Here is a 6,000-nt window from a genome sequence, read left to right as displayed (position 1 = left end):
TCCTGTCCCGGAGATACACCCGGGTAACCTCCACCGATGAGCACAGACACGGCCGTTTTAGAGAGCGCCCACCCCGGAGCTCCTGACCCCTCCAAAGGGTGTGATGAGCGCCTTCGGGGCCCGGGCTGGGGTCCGAGCCTGGATCCACCTGGCGGATCCTCCTCACACGGGAAAGGGCTCTAGCCCAGCTCTCCACCCCCGGACCACAACTCCTTCCCCCAGAGACGAGCCTTCCGGGGAAGGAGGCAGCCGAGGGTCTCGGTTTCCCTCAGAAACAGACGCTGAGACAAAGACTCCCGCACGCGCAGTTCATCTGAGATGAGCAGAAAACCAGTGGGCAAGGGACAGGAAGGCCACCGCCAACGGAGCCGGCCGGCACTCGGATGCCGGAGCTTCCTTCTGTGGGGAGATGCGGAAACAGCACGAATGCCTTCCCACCATTGTGCCGGCTCACAGTGTCCCCCGAGCAGAGAGGAAGCTGGCCACGTGCGTACCACTCCCATCAGGTACCGCTTGGCGGCTGTCAGAGGCCCCCAGGCAAAAAGACACCAGAAGTCAGCCACGCCACGGAAGGCCCGACGGCCACTGACAGCAGCTGTTACTAATGTCCCTCTGCTAGCAAGTGGGCCGGCCGGGAGAGGCTCTCCCAGGCCCCGTGGGCCCCAGAGGAGGACCACAGGGCTGCTCAGCCTGGGCTGCAACCAGAGAAACGTGCGGAAGGTCGGTCATCCAGACAGGTGACACAGGCAGGCATCCTTGACCTAGTGGGTCACCAAATGGAACTTGGAACTGAGAAAGCCGGGAGCAGAGTAATGGGAGAGTTACCAGGAAACATCTAGTCTGGTGGCCTCGTGCAGTGGTTTCCCCAAGGTGGGCTGAGAGGTCGGTTCCCGGACGCCCTTCCCGGGGACCCTAGCAGAGGGACTGGCTGCGATGACCCAGGATGTCGGCACTATTCTGGGATGTCGCGGGGCCATCTGGGCTGGTGATGGAGTCGGGGTGGACAGGTCGGATGAGACAGGGCATGGGGTCAGCACATGGGACGCTCTGGCCACTGTTCTTTTGCGGAAGTGTGCTGCTGTCAGCGGTATTACTAGTGGTTTGGGGATCACCCCGAAATGCCTTGAGCTCCCTTGGGATTTGGCTCTAAGAACCTTGTCTGGCATCAGGCTGTGTCTCCTTGGTAAGGTTAAGGCCCGGACAAGAACTCTGTCTCTTCAGTTTCTTTCCTTCTCTTTCTTCCTTTCTTTCTTGTAGGCTCCGCGCCCAACGTGGGGCTTGAACCCGCGACCCTGAGATCAAGAGGCGAGCACTCCACCTGCCGAGCCGGCGGGGGGAGGGGGCTCCCGTGAACTGCAGGGCTCAGGGAGTCTGTGAACTCGGACGGGGAAAGAATTATGCCTTTGGCTGAAAATAATTACACTTGTAGTTTCTTTTGCCTCTAAAAGAAACTCAGCGTTTCCTTCAGTCATGAAAGTCGACCAGAAGCCGCAGCAGGGGAAGAGCACCGGCGCCTTCGTCAGCCACAAAACCCTAGTTGCGTGTCGGATGGGTCCTTGCGGAAACCTCGTGATGTGGACTCACCCAACTTTTTATTTTTCATTTTAATTTTAACTCTCTTTGGTGGGGAGGGGCAGAGGGAGAGACAGGGTCCCCAGCAGGCCTCGCGCCCAGCGCACAGGCAGATCTGGGGCTCGATCTCACCACCCTGAGGCCATGACCCGAGCGGGAATCAGGAGCCGGTGGTCCACCAACGGAGCCACCCAGGCGCCCCCTTGTCCAGCTTTGACATGACAGGGACTGGGCCTGTCCCATCTTCCACGGAGCGTGTGAGTGAAGAGCGCATGTGTTTTGGCATCACAGTTTCTGTATTTCTGTCTAACTGGGTTTCCCCGTGGTCCCTCCGCCTTCACTTCTCACACTTCTGAATGTTATCCCAAGACGGGGTCTCTAGGCTCCCGCAGCCTGCCCAACGCGTCCCCCGCGTGGGAAGGGTTACAAGTGCCCCGCAGGCCCTCAGACGCCAGCAGGTGCGAAGTCAGGCCAGCGGCCAGAGCGCGGGGAAGGGACTGGAGAGCCCTGGGCCCCTCGAAGGGTCACTCAAATGCCACAGTCCCTGGTTTCTACTCCCGCGGGGGGGAGGGCGCGGCAGGGCGCAGCGGCCTCGCTGGGAACCATGGAGAAGGCGCGCGGGGCTCGGGCCGTCCCCGCGTCTCGCCACCACCGAGTCGCGGCCCTGGCCACCTCGCCACACACAGACCCGCCGCCAGACCCTCTCATCCGGCCGCGGGAAGCCTTCCAGCAGAGCCGCGGGATGTGCGGTGCGAGGACACCCCCCGACATGTCTCCCCCAAACCTTTGCGATGAGCTCGGAAGCCCCGCCGCGCCTGCTGCGAGCTGCTCGCGGTCCTCCCCACTGTCTGCTTATCCGGCTCCTTCTCCTCTTCCTTTTTCTTTCTGTTTTTTCTTTTTTTCTTTCTTTTTCTTTTTCTTTCTTTTTTCGTGGTCTCTTGCTGTCTCTGAATGTCTCTCGGCTGCGTCTCTCCTTCTTTCTGCTCTTCTCTCCTGTCCCCCTGAACGTGGTTCTCTCTCTCCTTCCGGAGGTTTCTGTCGCCTGCCCCGTCCCGTCCTGCCTCTCTGCTCTCTCCCTCCTCTCTCTCACATGCACGTACACACGCGCACACACACCTCCTTCCGGAGGCCGCCGGCTGCGGTCTGAGGCTGGGGACCAGAGGGCAGGGACCCTGCGCGGGGACCACAGGGGGAGCCTCTCCTCCCGGATGTCGTGCCATCCGCGGTCCCCCAGCCCGCATCCCCAGGCAGTCTCGCTGCACGACTGGTGCGCCTGCGGCCTGCCGGTGAGACCGTGAGGCCCGCGCAGGTGCGGGCTGGCGTCTCGCAGACGGTTCTCCATCTCGCTCTGGCGAGCCCGGCCAAGCGCCCTCAGTGCTCCGGGTCCCGGTCTCCTCCTGCAGAGGGGCCTCACCAAGTCAGGTTCAATACTGGGTTTCAGCGTGTGGACCTCAGTGTGTGGCGGGCAGCCGGGGACTGCTGCCGCTCGGCCTCCGGGCCCTCCCGCGTCCCCTCGCTGAGCACGGGCCAGCCCCGGTGACTGCCTCTAGAAAGGGGAACGTGGCCACAGTGGCGGGATTTCACTTCCGAGGGGAGGCCACACAGGGTCGTGATTTCCGTCTCAGCGGCTCTTTTCCTTTCTGGTGTTCCTGCCTGCGCTGATGACTGCCGTGTCACGAGGGCCACATGGCAAAGAACCGAGGCCTCCAGCGTCTGGCCAACTGCCCACCAAGGACGGAAACCCTGAGCCCGCCTGAATCACTCCAGTGACCGTGGATCTAGAGGACCTCCCCTAGTCCAGCTTCGAAGCGACTCCATCCAGGGCCAACATCTGGATCGGAGCCCAAGGGAGCCGCTGAGGTAAGATCCAGGGACGCTGCTTCAGAAGCTGACCCAGAGGGACTGTGAGGCCAGAAGTGCATTAAGTCCCTGAGCTTCGGCATCATTCGTCAGGCAGCACCGGACAGCGACCGCGAGGCATGAAGGTCTGCGTCAGCGAGGGGAGGCCGACGCTCGGTGACACACAGACCCGAGCCTGCAGCGGCGACAGACAGCGTGAGGTATTGGGGTCCATGCGGGGCTCTCTCACGCAGTCGCTCGGGACCGAGAACCCTTCCGCCATGCGGCACCACCGTCCCCAAGCTCCCCTGTCGTCCGCATCCAGCTCAGAAGGGACAAGGCGGCAGGCGGGGCCCAAGGACGGCCGGGCGTCGGGTTCTTCTCCGCGTCACCTGTCCTGACGCTGACATTTCCAGGGACGTGTTCCTGAGAAGTTCCTGGGCAGGGGTGTCTCCTCTTCAACGGCCTGTCAGTGCTCAGGCGATGGGTTCTCTGAGGGTTTGGCCTGCTTCGGGGAGAGGTCACTGTGTGCTGCCGTGGTTGACTGGTTCCTAATCCCCCCGCAAAATATGAGCTCCAGAAGGTTCCCACACCGCCCCACGTCTGCACCGTCAGGGCTGACCCAGTGCATGCAACATTTTGGGCTGCCCTGAGTCAGGTTTGCTGAATCAGAAGAGATGTTATCTCTGAACCGGTGAAGATGCTGCTCAGGGCCATGGGGGCAAGAATCCCAAATGACTGTTGTGCGAACCAAAGGCTTATTTATTGCTTTATTTTTCTTTCTTTCATGGAAACAAATTGGTAAGTAACAACCCACTGTTAGTATTTGCTGCCACACGGTTCTCAAGGTCCCCTTATAATACGGTGCCGCAGCTGTAGCTATCCTGTCCGTGTTCCAGGCGGCAGAAAAAAGGCAGGGTCCAGGGCCAAAGGGTATGTCTCCAAGCTGAATGGGCCTCTATTTTTAATATTTGTTTATCTATTTTAGTGAGAGACAGAGAGCCAGCCGGGGTAAGGGCAGAGGGCAAGGGAGAGAGAATTTCAAGCAGACTCTGTGCTGAGCAGGGAGCCCAGTGCAGGCTTTGATCCCATGACCCTGAGATCATGACCTGAGCCGAAATCGAGAGTCCACCTTTAACTGACTGTGCCACCCAGGTGCCCCTGAATGGGCCTCTTTTCAAGAGCATCCCCAGAGGAACGACTTCTTACCTCTCAGTGGCCACCTCCATCTGCCAGGGAGGCTGGGCAATGGGGCTTCCTCGCCGGGCACCGTGCTGCATCCAGCAATAGCGAGTTCTCTTGCCAAAAAGGGGAGATCGGACAGACCAGCAGCTTCCGATACAGCCTCTTACTCCTCAAGGGAGCAGAAAGATGGATTCCCGCTGATCCAAGTCCCAATTGGCTTTTCCATAATACCCATTAATGGTATCGACGAAACTGTCTTTATCGTTACTTCAGGCTCCCCACTGAGAAATGGTCCCAGGCCGTGGCTCCTTTGTTACCGCTAATAACGGCCACGTGCGAGAGAATGGCCGCGCGATCTCCGGGACAGATGGACAGCCACCAGCCAGACTGTGGCATCCGGTGGCCGAGATGATTGGAGAGACAACGCCCATGGAGCACCTTTTTTCTTTTTTCTTTAAGTAGCAGTAGACTAATTTTTTTTAACAGTTTTAGATTACAGAAGATTTGCACAGATAATACAGAGAGTTCTCACAACACATCCCTCGACCCACAGTTTCCCTTATTAACACCACCTTACGTTGGTATGATGCAGTGTTGCAATTGACTATTCAATTATTGGTATTTTTTTCAATTATTGATATTTTTAATTTTTTTAATTAAATTAATTTATTTATTTTCAGAAAAACAGTATTATTTTTTCACCACACCCAGTGCTCCATGCAATCTGTGTCCTCTATAATACCCACCACCTGGTACCCTGACCTCCCACACTCCCGCCACTTCAAACCCCTCAGTTGTTTTTCAGAGTCCATAATCTCTCGTGGTTCACCTCCCCTTCCAATTCACCCCAACTCCCTTCTCCTCTCTAACTCCCCATGTCCTCCATGATATTTGTTATGCTTCCCTATGACCCTGCGATTGCACTACTGGGTATTTACCCCAAAGATACAGATGTCGTGAAAAGAAGGGCCATCTGTACCCCAGTGTTCATAGCAGCAATGACCACGGTCACCAAACTGTGGAAAGAACCGAGATGCCCTTCAACGGACGAATGGATAAGGAAGCTGTGGTCCATATACACTATGGAGTATGATGCCTCCATCAGAAAGGACGAATACCCAACTTCTGTAGCAACATGGACGGGACTGGAAGAGATTATGCCGAGTGAAATGAGTCAAACAGAGAGAGTCAATCATCTTATGGTTTCTTATTTATTTTAATTTTTTAAGTCTTTTAATTTCAGCATCATTAACATCGTGTTGTATTAATTTCAGGTGTACAGTACAGCAATGCAGCACTTCCATAAAACAAACACCCAGTACTCAGGACAAGGGCCCTCCTTCACCCCCATCCCCCGTTCACCCCTCCCCCTTCCCCTTGCCCTCCCCTCCTCCCCGGTAACCA

This window comes from Mustela nigripes, chromosome 11 (assembly GCF_022355385.1).
Source record: "Mustela nigripes isolate SB6536 chromosome 11, MUSNIG.SB6536, whole genome shotgun sequence".
NCBI lineage: Eukaryota > Metazoa > Chordata > Mammalia > Carnivora > Mustelidae > Mustela > Mustela nigripes.
This window is presented reverse-complemented; position numbering follows the sequence as displayed.